General features: G+C 37.2%; 1 protein-coding gene across 1 annotated transcript in view; it reads left to right on the top strand.

Annotated features, from left to right (window-relative positions):
• The window catches only part of brp (ELKS/RAB6-interacting/CAST family member bruchpilot), a 461,964-nt gene that overhangs the window by 9,023 nt on the left and 432,984 nt on the right, over window positions 1-19,957 (top strand). The gene's annotated exons all lie outside the window — the stretch shown is intronic.

Consider the following 19,957-nt stretch of genomic DNA (forward strand, 5'->3'; position numbering starts at 1 on the left):
CGAGGATACCTAATGTTCTCCATATCAGTCCTCTGTAAATTGTGACAGCGGTGGCTCACCTTGCCGTTTGTTACAGTGGAGCGATTCATTCTTCACCATTAGGGGAAAGGGTGATCTTATTTTAATAGCCGCTTGATAGGCGCGTTAGGAGATATTCATAATGCGTCTGGTGTGTCTTGACCATGTCCGTCCAACTGCTATAACAAGTCGACTCCCAGGAAAGGATTTTCATGAAATTTTATATTTGACCTTTTAAAAATACTTGTCGAGCCATTCCAAATTTCATTAAAATCGAACCTATAGAAATCCGGCAGTTGTTGTTTATTTTTTTTTCATACATAACACATAGGTTATCCATATACTGTATATTATGTCATGTTGGATATAACTGGTTATGTTTGTTGTCATGCTCTGGTTGGAGAAATGAATAGGCAATATTGCGGATGCGCAGAAATGAAATGTTCAGGCTTTGTGCATAAAAGTCTTTGCCCTTTTTGGTTATCAATCATAAGTTATTACTTGCTAACGCGCCTGAAATCTATCGCAATGCGTACATTAACTAACTTTTTTATATTCACTTTGTAGAAGTGTTAGTAGTGTTTTAATTTTAATATACTTTTGCAATCATCCATTTCGATTTTTTTGATTTATCTTATTCCACCTGTTACTGTGCTCAGAAAGTATAATATTTTTTTCTCTTTTAAATCTAGATTGGTAGTGTTCAATAGCAAACCATTTTACTCAAGTGCCGAACTGGAGATGTTCTTATTGCAATTAAGATTAAGTCATAACATGCAGCGAAGTCATTAGACGAAGAAAAAAAATGGAAAATTAAATAAAAGATAACCTTTTGTGCAGTTATTACCAGATGTTACACCATTCATTAGTTCGGCGGTAATTTCTCATGTCTGTACTTCATGAATGCAAACTGACTTAATTCACTACCAGACCGCTCGACGACTCGTTAAAAATGAAATTTAGGTCACTGCATGAGAATGTAATAAAAGAGTTTATAAATACATCCACATGCCTAATATTTAATTAGATTAAATATTTTTTGGAAGAGTTTTTAAATATGATTCTTTTCTTAGAGATATGGAAGTGATATGTATTTCAAGAACCCCAAAACGTTTCCTGCCCAAGAAGGCAACTCAACCAGGTACCATTATGTTTAATCCATCATCAATGCACATAGCCATCAGAAAACCATCACTAGCTTAAAAACCGTTAGTGTGGCATGTGGAGTGATATGAGATAATGATATTACTTTCAAACTTTTACTAATAAACATCAGGATAAAGGGGACGGAATACTACGGTGCATTGATCGTCATGTTTAGCAACGCTTCTTTTCAAAATAACCATGATATATCGATTTTCGGCAAAGTGGAATCGACTGTTTTCACCGAACTGCAAGTTTAAAGTAAAACATTATTGCCAGTGGAAATAAAGACTGGTCTATTCTGAGCTATCTGTATAAGAGCATTCTGTAAGAAATAGAAAATATTTTATATTGCAAGCAGATCATAAAACGTCTCATCCCGCATCCAACTAATATAATTAAAACATTAACATTACCGGCTGTAGTGTCGTTATAGCTACAAACTGTTAGCAGCTGTTCAGAAATATCGTTCCGACAGAATATTCTTACAGAAGTAGAACTGTCAGAAACTTCTATATGTTTAATTAGTGTTTCGCTCAGATCATTCTAAGTGGCTTCTATAGATGCAAGGCCACCGTATTGCACTCAAAAACTGTGAGATGATTTAAAGTGTTACTTCCATGTTCAATAATTAGGGCAAGAATTTCTTTGTAAATTGCAGCATGCACTACGGTAAACTGAAATTTTTATTTACTTGGAGCTTAAATAGTTCAGAGTTTCCTGTCATGCAAAATGTTCTTGCATGTAGGTAAATACTCTTTCATCCACATGCTCCTTTTAGACCTAGTAGAACTATGAACTGGATGTCTGTAGGTACTTTGGAATATAAAGATTATCATTTGATGGCTAACTATTTATTGGGAGTCATTATTCCTGATTGTTATATTATATTTAAAACTTATAATTTACCTTTAATTTTCTGTTATAACAAGTTTATAAGTTTATCAGAAACCAGTGTACCTCTAGTAAGAGGAAATTTACTACCTTTGATGTGTACCGTTATGGAATATTAAACATGTAATCATAGTTCAGACTCCCAACTAGTACACGTGTTATAGTATTTTGAATTATTTTAAAAATTTGACTTCTCAAAAATATTTTATTGCCAAATAATAAATATGAGTAATTATTATTGATTAATAAAATGAAATTATTTAAAATGGCAATATCTTCGGACATAATACTTGAATTTTACTTTAATTTGGTTAATAACAATACTGCTCGTCAGAATACACTGCTTTGTAAAACTTCTTGGTAAATATTGTCGGTGTAAAGTTTTCTTACTGGACTTCTGAATTTATATCGTAATTTGTTATCATCAATAAAAACGTTGGCATCATTTCAACAAGTTTATCTACAAAGAACAAAAGTTGATCATGCGCAAACACTGTATTCAGCGGATATATTCCAACTTCACTGAATATGAATAACACTGTTATTTTCTGAATGTCATTGCTGATGCTAAAGGAATGTTTCGCTCTGCCCTCGCAGGCAGCGCATTTGAGTAGCATGGCTGCTCTGTCATATCAAATGATGTGAAGTGACCTGGGTTCGACATTCGTCGCCAATCGCAGCTGGTACTTTTAATCAGGAACAGAAAGAGCCTTTTTTGGGGGGGGGGGGGGGTTTCACTCTGCGGCCAAGTTAGTAGGTCTCGGAGCACGAATCTGGCTCCGTCCTTCCTAATTTTTATATTTTTCAGGCAAACCGATCAGCGATACAGGGATGAAAATATACACTTTCTGTGGTTGAAATGAGTCCAATTGCACCTTGAATGCAGGGAACTTTTCCCCCTCCTGCAAATCCATATATTCAGTGCATTCTAGTGAGCGGTACTCTAATCAAATTAAACTAAAATTCATTCTTTATATGAATTTCAATCATTTATTTATTGTAGCATTGCTTTATAATTTTAATGGTTGACAAAGAAATCCTGGGATGTCAAAAGCTACCTTGATAAATTTCCTTTTATCCTTTATTTTACCGTTTACCTTGGTTTAAATCAATAGTTTTATGCGTTAACATACGTTATTGTTTTATTTTTATCTCAACTCTGTATACAGTTGGAGTCATCAAATAAGATTCTCATGTCGTTTATCTCCAAACCAGAAGCCTCTTTTGTTCTTACGCGAATATGTTGCTAATTATTATCCGATGAAAGGAAATCATAATTACAGCAGGGCAAAGGAAGAAGTGTTTCGTTCAAAACCAAGAAAGACGAGTGAAGTGGTTGAAACAATAGGCTCGATTCTCCAAACAGCTATATTATCAACAGCTGACGAGTCTTGCTAACCTCCATCAACTAAGAAGCCTATACTTATGTTCCTGACGAATATTACTTTCGACAGATTTGATATAAGGTGAATTCCTGCGTTCTGGCAATGCGGAACTTGAAGTCTCCATGAGGATTTGCCAAATTGCGAAATAATGTCTTTAGGGTTATTCGAAAATTACGTAATTCTCTTTCCGAAATGCTGCCCCCCCCCTTTGCGTTACAAATATTTTAAATGGTTGGTGGCTGTTAATTTTCCAGTTTAGCGAATTTAATTCACTATTTATCCAATATCTAGTTTTCATGAAGTTTTGTAGGCAGATTGAAATTTTTGATTTAATAAAAGCAATAAAAAACACGAAGTAATTATGTTTTTAAAATTAACTTATCATTTTTATTGATCGATAATTATTATTAGCCCGAATGCTGCCGCATTTGTTAACTTTATGCTTTTGTAAATTATGGATTTCAAATTTAATGTATAAAATATATAGATAATCTCCAAAAAAATATTTTTGAAAGGCGACTCTATTCAAAAAATATTTTATAATATGTGTTGGTTAAGAATTATTGTTATTATAATAAATTTAGTTTTCTTTCAATACGAAACACGTATTAAGTAAGACGGTAATTTTACTCATACGGATAGTACGCCTGGTTGTGTGATCAACTTAGCTGTGATAGACTTTGGATCAGTGGCAGAAATTCGGCCGGAAATATTGCATTTTATGCATAATTTTTTTTTACATTATTATTTGTTATAACAAAAATAAAAGTTTGATTTTAACATTCACTCAATTTTCTTAACAATAAACTTTCTCACTTATTTTTACCTCTATAATTTACATGACTTCCTTCAATTTTTTGTCAAAAGAATAAAAAATAGTGGCAAATAGCAGCGAACAAATTACTTAATGTTCAATTTAGGCAATGCCTGGAATGTAACACAATAGGTTATATTCCAGGCGCGCTAACAAAAAGTAATAATTCATGATTTATGACGAAAAAAAACGACCAAAAAGCAACGACTTTTTTGCTGGCACAAATAAACTTATGGAAACAACAAAATATCGCCGACCGGATTAGCCAAGTGGGTGCAGTGCCTGCCTAACAACCCAACGGTCGCGGGTTCGAATCCCGCCGTGGGCTTGTAATCAAAGTACTGCAAAAAAAATCTTGGGAGGTGCATTATGGCCACAGAAGCCGATGCGCCAACAACTACCAAAAAAAAATATATATATATGAGCCACAATGTATGGATAACCCACGTGATATGGGGAAACAAATAATAATTGTCGGATTTTTGTTTATCCGATTTTAATGAAATTTGGGAAGGGTCGAAAATTGTTCTAAGAGAGCGAAGTATAAATTTCATGAATCCATTTAATTTAATGAAAATCGATCCATTAGGAGTTGAGTTTTTACATGCGGACGGACGGAAGATAAACAGGCGGGCTGACATGGCGAAGACAATAAGCGCATTAGGCATTTATTTATGTTAACGCGCCTAATATGCACTAATAGACGAATATACACTGAGTGGACAGAAATCATGGGATACCTACCTAGTAACGGGTAAGCCCGCCTTTCACCCGGTTAAGGGCAGTCACACGGCGAGGCATTGAGTCCACTAGTTCACGAAAGAGTTCCACGGTTATTTCCATCCATGCTTGCTGCACCGCTGTCCATAATTCCTTCTCATTATTATTTTTTATTATTTTTTATTATTATTATTATTTATTTATTTTATTATTTTTTTTTTGTTTGCGTTGTTGTTCTAGCAATCCATCCTGGATTGGGGCCCTCCCTGTGCCGGGATAGTCCTTTTCCCTCTCTTCATCTTATAGAAGTTTTTCTTTCCTTCCTGGGAAGCTCATTCCCCAGGGAGGTGGGCGTGCAGATAGTAGGGGAGACTTTGCCCTCCTTCTGTTAGGGACGAGTACCTGGAGGAAGTCGTCCAGGTGATCACTGCTTCCAGGTAGCCAAAATGCCAAAACACAACATCACACTACAGAACACACACATAAGCTCACAAGCACAGATTTTCTTTCCTGTAACTTTCTCTCGTGCGGATTGAAAAACTCCTGTGTGGGATGAAAAACTTTTTTTATCTCTCTCTCTCTCTCTCTTGCCGTCCTTTTCATCTATTTTCATCCAGCATGGGAAATTCCTATGTGGGATGATTTTTTTTTTACACAACACACTGGCCTTACCTTGAAAGAGTCTGTAAAAACTGAACAGAGCAACGAGGCGGAGATGAACTTTTGTTCTAGGAGCAAAAACACACAAAAAAATAATAAAATATTCCTGGGTGGAGGATTCAAAGATCGAACGAACTTTTCCACAGCATTTCACAGATGCTCCACAGTTCATGTCCGATGAACGGGGAGGCCATTCTGTGGTGGTAAAATCTGCGGAATGCTCTTCGAACCATCTTCTAGTCACCACTGCTCAGTGGGGAGGCGCATTGTCCTGCTGGAAGAGTCCCTTGCCCTGTGAATGTTGGCGCTATGGCCATAGCTGCCGATGTGCCTAACCAATCCCTAAACCAACAACAACAACTCTATGAGTGCACGATGGCCATGAAAGGATGCAGATGGTCTGAAGGGTGGACACATAACCTGGACCGCGTTCAGAGATGCATCTAGACGCACCAGAGGTCCCAACTTGTGCCAGTTGAACCCACTCCAGACCATTACCGTCCGACCACCTGGCTGAACAGTTCCTTGTTGACATTACAAGTGCATAGGTTCGTGCGGTTTCCGCAAGATACGCACCCTCTCGTTCGCTCGAAATAACTGAAACGGGACTCATCGGACCAGGAGACCCATCTCCAATCATCCAAGGTCCAGTGCCGATGTTCTTTCACCGAGTTGAGGCGAAGGGTCCTCTGTCGTGGTGACGGCAATGGGACTCTGATGGGTCGGTGGCTCCTATAACCTATTGCGGCTTGATCACCTGATGGTCTTGGTGGAGACGTTTTTGGCACCTCAACTCGGCGGTGATTTGTGGCACTGTCGCTATCCAGCTGGCTGAAACAATGCGAGACAGACATCGACGGCCACGTTCATCCACCACCTTTCTCCGCCCACAGTGCTGTCCACGATGAGATGTTATTCCGGAAATGTCGTATTCCTGATACACTCTTGATACTGTCGAACGGGGATAGTGCTATTTCTGTACCACCTCCGCGATAGAGTGACCCCATTCGTCGGGTACCCGCTATCATTCCTCTTTTAAAGGTAGTTAACTCACGACGTTTATCCATATTGATATCGAATTACCGGTTACGTGAATGCAGTGATGCATTGCACCTATATACACTTGCCAACCGGCGGGGTTCGTCCACTAGCGAGAGAGGTGACAGCGTCGCGTTGTCCAGGAACCAGGTATCCCATGAATTCTGTCCTTTCAGTGTACAAAGAAATAATAATAATTGCCAGATTTGTAATGGCCCAATATTAATGAACTTTGGGGTGGCTCGACAAAATTTTCTAGAAGAGGCACGTGTAAAATTTTATGAATATCCATCCATTAGGAGTCGAGTTATTTCATGCGGATGAAGAACAAACAGACGGTCTGACATCATGAAGGCAATAGGCACATTAGAATGCTGTGGATAACTGTGGATGCTGTTTTTTAGGCAATAATGCGCTTAAAAAACTGCATCCATGTACATAAAACTAAAACTCATTTACCCACCTGCTTATCCTATACTAATTTTTGTGAAACTGCCTATAATATCAATACTGTATTGAAATCTTATTTTCTTTCTTCATCTGTTTCAAAGTATTTGACTTTTAAACTAAAGCAGAATGATTTAAATATGATAGTGCTAGAAGAGAGCAACTACACCCTAGAAATTCGAAATGAGGAACACTTTTTGTATCTACGCAGTATTAATTGGCAAGAAACTCTGTTTTCCTGTTTATGCTAACAGTAGTCTGAACGGATGTTCAGACGAAAGCTATTATTTTCGTGATATACTTTGCGGTAAGTATTAAAAATATGGAAATTCCAAGGTCGACATTGCTTAAAGAACGATGTATAAAATAGTTTATTTCGATCTTTCACGAAACCCGTAATGCATTAAGTCTCCCATTATGCGGTGCCTGTCCAAGTAGAATACGTTTGATTCATTCATTCGCCTGTTAATTAAATATGGGGCGTAACGTTTAGCGATATCCATCGTCCAGAAAAGAGAGAGAGAGAGAGTGAGACCTTCGTTGGATTTTTCTCTGCCATTAACTATTCATCACAATCGCCATCGATCGAGACAACGGCACGTGTTTTGTCAGCTCGTTTTCTTTGTATTGCAACTGGCGGGAACAAAATTCGTGATGTGTTTCACAATCAGCAAGCCTGCTTGTTGAGGCCAGCAGCATCCGCATTTTTGTACGGAAGTTATTTTGTCCTGTCTGCTGAACATTCTCTAATCATTTCATTTCAGGGTTGCTACTCTACGTACATATACCAGTGAATTCCATTTTGTGCGTTGTAGTGAACAGATGGAAGCGTTATACATACTAAATTAGACCTATCTGTAGGTTTAAATTGGTCAACTAGAAACTTTAGAACGAGTCAAAATCCAAAAGCCGAAAGCGTCAGCTCTCTCTCTCTCTCTCTCTCTCTCTCTCTCTCTCTCTCTCTCTCTCTCTAAGTATCAAAATACCATCCATCCATTATTCTACCTGCTGTTTCAACGCTTCCTGCTATTCATATTTCACATATAACAAAGTTTGTCTACTATAAATCAAAGTTGATTAATTTTAAGCATGAACTAATAGTATCTTCCACATTACAATCATAATAGGTGGTTCCAGAATGTTTCATCGACTGAAAAGAATTTTTGACGAGCAAAAGCCTAAGAAGAGAGTTCCTTAAAAGTGATGTTAGGAAAACTTACAAAACTACATATACTGACGGTTAGATCTAAACGGGATTGATATTAGACAGCAGTAGCTATCCTGGAAGAACCAGGTAAAAAGAAGGATCATTGTTATGGATTCTACTGTAAGGCTGAGCAAAATATGTACTGGGATCATTCATTTTTAAAGACCCCTCGCTCATTTTGTCTGTAGCCAGAACGGATGACACTTTATAAATTGTACCTTTAAACGTGCACCTTCTGACTTTCACTTAGATATAGTACGAAATTACGCGTTAGTTCACGCGCTGTTAGTCATTGCTGTAACATGGAACGCGCTATTCGTGTTTCCTGTTCGAGTGACGTGCGCGAACTCACCGGGAGGATACTAATAAATCCATTCTACCCTTTAATAATTCAGTAAGAAATAGGTTTATAATATTTTTGAGGCAAGTTTAATTTTGTGAAGTTAATAGAGTTTGGTAAAAGCACGAGAAATGCTTATTTTTATAGAAGGGGATAACAGAAGTGAAATATCAGCTTGGTTTATAGCAGTCCATAGTTTAATGGCAGTATAAAACTGACTTAAAACCTTGACATCCTTCCCTGACTACAATAAGACATATACACTATGTTGCCAAAATTATTGGGATACTAGCGAATAAGCACACTTATGCACATGTATGATTTATGCAAATGTTATAAAAAGCCGTGCAGTAGCATAGAGGTAATTACATTCTAAATATTTTTGTTTGCCTAATACAAGAGATCTCTAAACAGTTGAGATCTCTAAAAAGTGTTTTCCACAAAAGCCTCAACCAGATTTCTCAAAGAATCATCCAAGGAGTCCGAGAATGTAAAGGAGTAGCTGTTAGTGCTCATAATGTAGGGATAGCGTTTTCCCTCGCTGCAGCACAGTGGTTATAATCACCGCCTTTTTATGACGGCTGAAAAAGGTCTGAGTTCGAATCTAGTCAATGACGAGAGGAACTTTAAAGGCTTTTTTCACAACGTTGGTGAGTTAGTCGATCTCAAGCGACGGTTGTATGGTTTTTTTTCCGCACTCGGGTTTTTTGTTTATTACAGACACTGCCTCACAGCCTTAGTTGCGGTTTTCGCATAACACGCACATAACGTAACCTAACCTACTAACGGAGAGCGTTACACTAACAAGGGTTCCGTGGACTAGATGCCGTCCATAATCCTTTCATCCAAGTGATGGACCCAATAGTACTTTTCTTGGAAGAACTGAACTTTAGAAGAGCTGGAATTCTCTGGAGTGGCCAAACCCGCTTTGCGCTGCTTTTATCACACACAAAAACTTATACATGACACCAACTGAGAACATTTTGAAAAAGGACTGCATTAGTCCAATACAGTGATGGCGGTCTGATGGTTTTGTTGCGCTTTTTAGACGCGTTACCATGTAATGCTTAAAACCTTGTTGTCTGTCTGTCCGTCCGCTTGGAATAACTTGACTTCTGGTAGATAGATTTTTAAAGTGTGATATATGGCTCTTTTAGAAATACTCTGTCAAACTATTCCAGATTTATTTAAAATAGTGCCAACAGAAATCTGTCAATTATTTCTTTTTTTTCCATACATACATATCACATAAACCATGTTAATATTAGTATGTGTATATTAGCCGTATAGTTCAAGGAAACCACAGATTTTTGCTACTGTCCAAAACAAATAATATATATAATGAAAATAAAAAAATAAACAACCTATGTGTTTTATATAGATAACTATTCGGCTGACCTTTGAATTTCTCCCACTATCAGTTTCCATCACCCACAGAGGTAACTTATTCCGGCAATAAACAACTTGCTGGCTAAAAGAAAACTTCCTAACAGTCCAATCTAAATCTCTTTCCGTGTAATTTTAATTTATGGTCTCTGGTTCTAGAATCTTTATGATAGTTAAAATATTGTCGCTGTCATTGATTTACTATTCCCTCGCAGAGCTTTATAGACCTCGATGAGGTCTCCTCTCAGGTCCTGATTACCAAGCTCAATAGCTCACATATTCGAAGTCCTTCCTCATACGTGCCCATTTGCAGATCTCACCAAGCTGTTTCCCGTCTTTGGACTCTTTACCGGCATTCATCGTAATTGATTGCTCACCATTTATGTTCTCGCCATTTATCATATTAACCTGCCATTTTGTTCGCAATTAATTACTTTAACGTAATTTTCCGTTAGAGGCACCACGGACCACATATTCTGCGATATCAAATTAATTGCTGCTAGTTAAATATTTGAATAAATATGGAGAAAATCAAACTTCAGCTTTTTTTATGAGCCATAATTTATTGTAAATGTGCGGTTGAAAAATTTCATGACTGTATTACATTGCAAAACATTCGACCAATTTACTGTGAGGTTTAAAGCGCGAAGGATATATTATTCTCTTTAACATTATTCTTTAACTTGTTAAAGAGAATAACTTTATTCTCTTTAACAACCTTCCCCTATTCCTGAAAATTCCTGTTTCGCCCCCCCCACGAACAATGGAATACTTTTGAATTTTTAAATGTAGCAAAAATTTTATAGCTACTCTATATGGTTTCAGTTGATTGCTCTGACAACAGTTGACAATGAAGAAATCTGAAACGTTTTTAGTTTAAAAAAAAAAAACGAATAAAATTTTGAACTCCGGTTAGTAATAATTCTACAGAGAGTTTCCGCGTACTTTCGAGAAATAAATGAACCTATAAAAAATAACGGTCTTAAACAGCTCTTGATGACATTTTATTCCATAATATTATTAAGATGAAGAACGTCTCCGTGTTTATGAAATTCCTTTTCTACGCTTAATTCAATGTTTGAAGAAACTCATAAATTATATTTTTGCCTAGTTAGCTGTCATTACATGTACCGAGAAAGATATGGCGTATCTCCTTCGGTATCAAATGCCATTAGAGACTCTAGTGATCTTATTAACGTGGATTTCCTTTACGACTAACAATTCTCTCTTCTTATCACCAAGAAAGAAACTTGGTGCAGACAGTACTACCAGTCTCAAGGTTCTTCTCTTTCTTTCTCAAAGAGTCTCCTAGGAATAATCACATCAATACTGCGTGAAGAAGCAGCTAGAGCGTTATTCATCACCCCTCCCATTTATTTCTCTATCTGTCGCCAAACCGATCGCGAAACAATGGGCCGATAACTTATTGTCATTTGTAACTTGTGCAATTGAACTATTTCACCAGTAGTTCCTCCAAGAGGATACACTTAAGAGGAATACGATTTTGTTTCGTATCTTCTTTAGCAAGCATTTATCAAACAAGTGTGAGAAAAGCTTACCTAAACTCAGTAAAGTTCACTCGCTGTCTCAGAAAGGTACTATAGTGCTCTACGTTGTGCGTCAATTGTAAATGGAACTGATTTTTAGAAACCTGCTGTTAAAAACTCTTCTTTCTTTTCGCCTCCTTAATTTGACAGACGTTTTATGAACGGTAGATGAGCGTAGATCATACCATTTCCAAGGATCAAAGAAGAGTTGCAAATAAATCACTCAGTCCACAAAACTGAAGGCGTCAAAAGATACAATGGTAGCAATTGGCATTGTTTGAATACACAACAATGCCATTTATTACAAGTCTATTGTGAATTGTAACAATTACCGAGATGTTGCACATTACGTTGGTTCCCTTGGGAAGACCAAAATTTACTGAAGAAGAATTAAAAAGACTACTTCAAATAAAAAGAGGGGTGATACATAACTCTTAACAGCAATGCTTGAAATTGTAGTTTAATTCGTGATTATCCTTAAAATGTGGTTGTGGTTTGTTTAGGATGTCAGAAATTCCTGGAAGCAAATATCCTATATATAATTCTAGTTAGGTTGAGAGATTGGAATTTGTTCGTTAATTTTATTTTATTTTACTATATTTTTTGTAAATCAGACTTGTGGCCTACCACAAGATCGAGTAGGCGATCAGAATTATTAATTGGGCATAGTGGGGTGTTTTGACAGAAGCAGGAAGAAAGCTATTAGCCGAAATGTCTGTGTAATTCAGTACTCCATCTACTGTCAAAACTAAATTATAGGATGTAATTAGCGTTTAGGCAATTTTAGTCTAATTGTTTCGTTGAAATGGCGTATAATGGCAAACAGGTAAGGAAAAGGGAGGGTGGAAAGGATCCTTAATTTCGCTATTTTAATAACTTTCACTAACTACTCTACTTTCGCCTGCTTATTAAAGTCCAGAGAATTGTTAAAACTTAATTGCACTGATAGATGAAAAATCAGCATTGAACGTTGTTAGCAGGTTTTTCTAGCAAATTATTGCGCTATTCAAGATCAACAACCATTTAATTCTTTGTGGTTTTATTTCTTTTTTTTTTATTAGCTTCATCATATAATTATTACAAATAAGTAATTAGACGGCTAGTTTGTTTGCCAACAACATATAGTTCTGAGAGGCTCGATCAATGAATAACAGTGATAATTAATCAAAGGTTTCTTGATGCATTTTAATGTTCCCTTCTTGCCATAATATATGAAGAGTAATTAGTTTTTACAATTACTAATTTGGTAATCATTACTAATTTTGATTAGGATTGAAACGACAAACCAAACCCTTGTTGGATATCTTGAGGTTGAAAGAGGTTGAAACGGTCGGCATGAGACGTCTGCATATTGAAATAATGGAATAAGAAATTTTTCGTTCATTATTGTTTTTTTCCCCTTATTTTGTGAGGTCGGGAAAACTTGGGTCTTTAAAATTGCTGGCCTGAGAATCAGCAAAGGTCCTGTCATACCTGCTAAGCCGTTTTTATTGAGCCTAGCTCTGAAGTGTAACATTCTATTTTTTTTTTCACTTGAAATCCATAGGAAACCATCAGGACGAATAAAATTAAGTTATTATTGAGCAATATTGTTTTTTGGTTACGTTAGTTTAATCGCCTAGGCAACCATGGCCATGAGGTGCCAATATGGTGTATCAGTAAATTGTGTAAATAAAGCATTTTCTTTTGATGGAGAAATCCGAATTATTCTAATAATTCTGAAATTCGACCACCTCGGCCATCTCAAGAGCGCGAACAGAGCAACTTGTGATTTTTCGGGAATAACACTTACATTGGTAAAGTGTCTCAGCCCATACCTAATTGAACCACTGCAAGCTATTTATAACTCTATACTTGTTAATACAATTTTCTCTGAAAACTGGAGTAAGTATATTGTCATCCCTATGCCAAAAATTTCAAACCCTAACCTCATGGAGCATTATAGGCATCTACTATAGGCATCTATTGCATCTACACTCTTGAAAATATTGGAAAAAGTTCTACTCCGAAAGTTGACGCATCAGATCCTGGCCAGTCAGCCTCAACAAATTCGTTATGCTATATCTAACAAGTCAACTATAAGGAACCTCCTTACAGTGCAGACCGTGATACTGAACGCTTTCAAAGCCGGAAATTAAGTTGCAATAATATATGCTGGTTTAAAGGGCGCCTTCAATGGTCTCAATGTACATGCCCTACTACGTCTCCTGCAGCACGCCTTCCAAATAAAAGGAAACCTGCTAAAGTTCCTGCAGTCCCTGCTTACTTGTCGATCCATTTATTTTCATACAGACAGTCAGATCCTTCAACGACGAGTCCATGAAGGAGTTCCACTAGGTGGCGTCTTATTCGGACTCCTCTTTACCGAAATGATGATCCCTTTCTGCGAAGGCAGGGATGATATATGCACGTACGCAGATGATATTAAGATATTGACGACCATCCAACCGGCCTTGTCTAACGGTGCAGCGTGTGACCATATCAATCATAAGATTATGGAGCTATTAATATACTTAGAAAAGTCCTAGCCCTAAGTCCACAGAAAACTGTAATGATGGTGTACTCTCTCAAAAAATCACCTACACTCGTACATCCAGAACTAAATGGGGCATCTATCCCAACTGTCACAACTCATAGAGATCTGGGAATAATATTTGACACAAACTTACGTTCATGGCCCATGTTGACGTGCTTGTAAAGAAATTAAACTATCTACCTTGGATAACCAAACAATACCTCTTGCACGTGAAAAAACTGCGACAACAGCAAGATATATAAGAACAACCGTGTATTCGGCCATATTGTATGGTGCTGAATTGTGGACGTCAGCCACCCCTACCCACGTTAGGAGAATATATGCGACCGAATTCTGGCTGCTGAAGTGGGCCAACAATAAACACCATCTTCCCCATCAGTTAAGGACCACGCAGCTTGCTGAACACCTGAAAATACAGCATTTACCAGACATTCTGCCTGGAAACGACTGATAAATACAATCAAGATGATGACTGGAGTGATAACATCACCGTGCTTCTGGCAGCTTTGTGAGTGGCACATCCTGCTATCTGGCTTAAGAAGCACCAAATCCCTGAGGATGAAAGCTAATAGGCTGAAGATGGCCGATAGGTTCATACTAGCTAAAGCTTTGGAAGCAATCCACAGCTTGTCCCAAATTGGAATTGACCTTGAAAGGCTAATAGAAGATCCGAAGTACAGGAAACATAAGAACAAACATAAAAACAAACCGCGATATGGTTCGCTCAGGCTACTGTCTCCTAACAGTATTGTGCGTTCTAGAATAACTATGTGACTCAATGCTGTACTCATGTGAACAAGTGTACCACGTATATAGTGTATTCAGTGCTGGTGGTGTTAAATTCCTTTATATTATAATATATGTAAATCTAATCAAATATATGTTTTTATTCCTTTATATCGAATTATATGTAAATCCCCTGGCATACACTGCCGTGAAGGGAATTTATCTTTCACCAGTGAAACACTTATTTAGCTTGGTAGAACAAATACAGATTTATTTATTCCCGAATAATCACAAGTTGCAATAATCACAAGATCAGATTCCACTACCATTTTCATTAACTATGTCGTTAATGAAAATGGTAGTGGAATCTGATTAAGGATTCCTTGGACCTGGTAAACGATGGAAATATTATTATTTTGCTGTTATTGCTTACTATTAATACTTTATAATACTTGTTAAGGGGAGGCAATCAAACTTTTAGTTTGTTTCAACTTATGGGTAAATAAAATAGTGTATTATCCTATAGTGCAGAAAATCCTACAGAAAAGTTATAAAATTACTTTTCGAGGACTTAAGCTCGTGATGATACGGCGGACACTTGATAAGTTCTTTGCGGAAGTCCAGAGAAGCTTTCCTGGGGAGAGATTCTCTGGACTTCTCCACTCATCTTCTGAAGAAAGGTACAGTGTGGCTGGGAATCATGAAGATGATTTGGTTATACAACTGTTTCGTTAATTAAATCCTCCTGATTCTCATGTTACAGCGCTGGTAGGTACAGAATCTGCATAGGAATGAACAGAATGGGAAGAAAAGTTGCGTGATAAAAATAATTTGTTATCGTAAGCCCCGGATATGCTATGGTATCCTGGCTCTGTAGCAATTGTAACAGGTTAATATTAATATTAACCTTTTACAATTGCTACTTTTAGCAGTAATAATTGAATAAAAAAATAGGAAAGGAGAGAAAAAAAGAGCAAAAATTGATTGTTTCGACCAAAACTATAAAAGTATAAACTATTTTAGTTTCCATATAATAATAATAAATAAATCGGACACAACCAACGACCCCATGCACTTGGTAGCAGTACCCGTCACGGGGCGGGGAAAAAATCCCATATAAAGGAGAAAATGTTTTTTTTTTTATTATTATATTATATAATAATAAGTTGATAATACTTCCACCTTATCGTTATGTTGTTGTTGTTAGAAGCATTAGCAACTAAGGCCATATTGCTCCGGGATATGCGGTGGTCATTCCCTGAATGACCTTTCCGCATCCTCTGTATTTGGTGGTGACGGGCTCGAACCCCGGTCTAATCAAGAAGCGTGTGCTACGTGCTGTTCCTTCCCACCTGGCTACGGAGGCGCCCTTATCGTCATGAAACTATGGATTTATTGCCTCGTGATAACTCATATTTGTCAAAAAAATTCGTTTAAATTATTAATATAGTAGATACAATTTACATAACAATAATGCAATTGTTTTGCATTTTTGTTATGGAAAATGTTAAGCGGTTATAAGCAGTCATCGTTTTGAGCAGTTGGGGCTTTAATCAGCTGCCATTTTAAAACGTCATTTTAAAATATTGGTTTTATAGGCTTAGCTTGTTAAACCTGCTTGCATTTTTAATTGAATTGTGTGATTGTTTGTATTTTGAATGTTGGCGTTTTGATTTTCGTAATTTTTGTTGTCGGTAATTTGAACTAAACCTAATAACTATTATCCTGAGAGAGTTGCAGAACACCTTTGTAGAGTCTTGAAAACCGAAGGCTCAGCCATCAAGTTCAGGAGCCTTACTTGCCTTTAGATTTGTGAAATCTTGGCTTGTGAAACAATGCCGAATGATGCCATCCCAGTCGTACTCAATAATCAAAATCACTTTTACATTCATGCCTGATGTTTCGAGATCTTTTGGATTTAGAGATCTTGAGTGGCACTGTTCATTGAATCGGCATTTAAGTTCTGTTTCGACATTCAAGTTCTACTTCGGAGAGACATTCAATTATGTTTCACCCCAGCTACATCAGTATATCGTAAAACGGTGGCCTTACTTTGTAAACATACTTAGAGCACTCCTAAATATGTTTACGAAGTATCTTTTGCCTGAATCCATTCGTACGCTTCTTCCATCTAAACAACGTTCCAATTAACATACGCGAAAGTGCTACTGTTATTGAAGATCCTGTCTGCTACGTCACGTCATTTCTACTCTCATGATTATTAATGGCAATGTTTCCACTACGTGTTGAATAACCCTCTTATATTTCTCATCCGTAATTGATGAAAACGGCAGTCTAACTCGATTTTTAAAGATTCTGGTGTCTTTTAACAATCATTTTCATTATTAGACATTCTATAAATAATGAAACTGTGAAGTGGGAGCCAAAGAAATAGTGCATTGAGAAACCATTGTCCGATAATTCGTTGTATTCATTGCTTATATTCCGTTTTTCCCAGTAAACATTCGATTTCAGTAGCGACTCCCTCCTGCATTCTCTAACTACGAATTATATTCTAGAGAGCTCGCCGTCTTTATGGTAAATTATCATGATATCCTCTTAGCATGTGCGCGATTAAATCTCAGGCTTATTCAATCCTCTTATCTTTCTAGCAACAGCATTCACTGACGTGGTGTTACACCAAGAAGCAAGGTGTGCTGTGGCCATAGTGTTAAGATCTTGGAAGTGATAAGTGACTACGTGTCTGTTATAAACTGTTCGCAAATGCTTTCAGATTCTCTAAATAATCTCCTCCAAAGTTGATGTTGATGATGTCAGAGGCATAAGACATTCATAATATTAATGATCTGCAAAGCGAAGTTTGCAATAGGACTATTACGAAGCCTTTGCTTCCGAAGGAAGTTGCATCAGAACTCATCTCTTGCCTCTACTTTGACTTTTATGGTGATCAAGATTCACGAGGCTTCGGATACATGGAACTTCTTACATGGCAACTTTATTTAATGTGTACTACGTAACACAAAGGCACAAACAATTGACTGGGACAATTAATCAATTTTCCATTCACTCTATGAGTTATATCTCGAGGCTTATTTTATTTACAGGTTAGCAGTCGCATGGTATTTTATATTAATATTAATGCGTTTTTTCCTGAATTTATACCTGATAGTGGAGAGAGGGCAGTTTAGGTGACGTGTCTAACGCCGACGGAATTTCCTTCTGAAAATGTCATGAGGGGTCGCGCGATAAGATAACATCCGGTAGAATTATCTCTGTCAGGAAGGTAATTAAGCATACATGGTAAGAGCATCACGTGATCGCAGGTAGGAAATAGAAAAGTTAATTAAACTAATACTATGCGATAGTAGTGGGGATTCTTTATTTTTGAACATCAAAGTAAAGTTTTCTAAGCGTCGAGTTTAATTCCTGGCCGTAATCGCGACTTATGGGAGGGTTGTGACCATAAAACATGGAATTCGTGTGTCACCAATGGCCTGAAACCATGGAAACTGCTTTCATGGATATAAAAATGGCTTTCGTCTAGACGGACGCATTTGCATTTGTGGTGAAACTGCTTCAGAAAGTATTCAAACAAGACACCCGCTTAGATAAGGCGGAAAATAGTAGGGGCAGGGACATGGAACTGATAAAGAAGATGAGAATTGAGCAAGACATGTTGAAATTTGAAGATGGAACTTAAAGCAAGATAGCGGAATGAAAGGAAGGACGGAAGAAGAGCGAAAGAAATTGAAGGGAAGACCGAACGAAGTAATTAGTATGAAGACCAAGGAATAAGCAGCAAAAGGAGAAAACTAAAAGAGAAAAAAAAATCTGATATTTTCATTACTGTTCAGTACAGTATACTGAAAAAGTTGTTAATTAAAAAAATGGTACGAGTCGTAGAATGCATTAACTTATTACTGCATTCTTTCTTTCAAGTAGCTTCCATCTAAATAGATTTCACTGCTATCTCCATTTCGAAAGCCATTGGCAAAGGAATCTTCGTACCCTAAATGTACCCTACCAGAAAATCGATGCACTTAAGGCAGTTTTGGCTGAATAACTATGCCTTCACTTTCTCTCTTTAGGTGATCTTTGAGTTCTGGATTCAGCAAAAAAGTCTGCTGGCTTTAGTCGATACTCTGTTCAGATTATCGACTAATCTGTCCAAGTGATTGAGATGCCTTTATGAGAATGTCAAATGCTGAACCAGCTGAATTCAAATACGTTGCGCAATTTCTTGGACAGAGACTTCACGATCTTGAAAAAAATGTCCCCTGCAAACATGTGCCGGCCATCCAAACGGTAAATATTTGTCCATTTAAAATGATATACCCCGCTACAAACAATTTGTCATCAAATGTTTCATAACTACAAGCCATTTTCAGTTCTCTACTGACCTTTTTCTTGCAGCATCATGAAGTCACATTTTGTTCTAGTCACATAAGAGACGCCCTCTATGGTGGCAAATTATATTAATTCATTTTAACTTCTAAGTTATGCTTATTATCACACGATGATTTTAGGTTATTTGACACCTTTATTTCATTTTATTATTAGTATTAGCAATGGGAAATGTTGGAAAGCTAGCTTGTACAGCATCAGCAAAAAAAAAAAAAAAAAAAACCGAACCATTTCTCACATCACCTCTAAGAACTAGAGTTCTTCCCTGAATTTATTCGACTACCCACATCCAGAACACCAGATGGACGTTTGTTCGAGCAGTCAACTACCCTCGATCCTGCAGCCATCCTTCCTCAATTTGAATTTATGCCTCGCTTCCTCGTGTGTAGTCTGAGCAAGAGGAAGGATGCCATCAGCACTTAGCTTATTCAATCCATTCAAAGCCTTAAACACTTCAAACAGATCTTCTCGCAAGTCCTAGTCTATTGCAGAATTAAAGACATTGCTATTGCAGAATTAAAGTCTTTCTTGGTAAGAACACCTTTTGTTGCCATCCCCACCTCGCCAATCTGGTTGCTCTTTTCTGCACCGTTCCAACAGATCCACATCCTTCCTGAAATGCAGCTTGACCTTTATGCAGTACTCAAAATGTAGCCTGACCATTGTTTTATTCAACAGGACAGTCACCTCCTTCACCTTACTGGCAAAATGTCTGTATATCATTGACATTT

Source organism: Mastigoproctus giganteus, chromosome 13 (assembly GCF_048544385.1).
Source record: "Mastigoproctus giganteus isolate SK-2022 chromosome 13, ASM4854438v1, whole genome shotgun sequence".
In the NCBI taxonomy this organism is placed as follows: Eukaryota; Metazoa; Arthropoda; class Arachnida; order Uropygi; family Thelyphonidae; genus Mastigoproctus; species Mastigoproctus giganteus.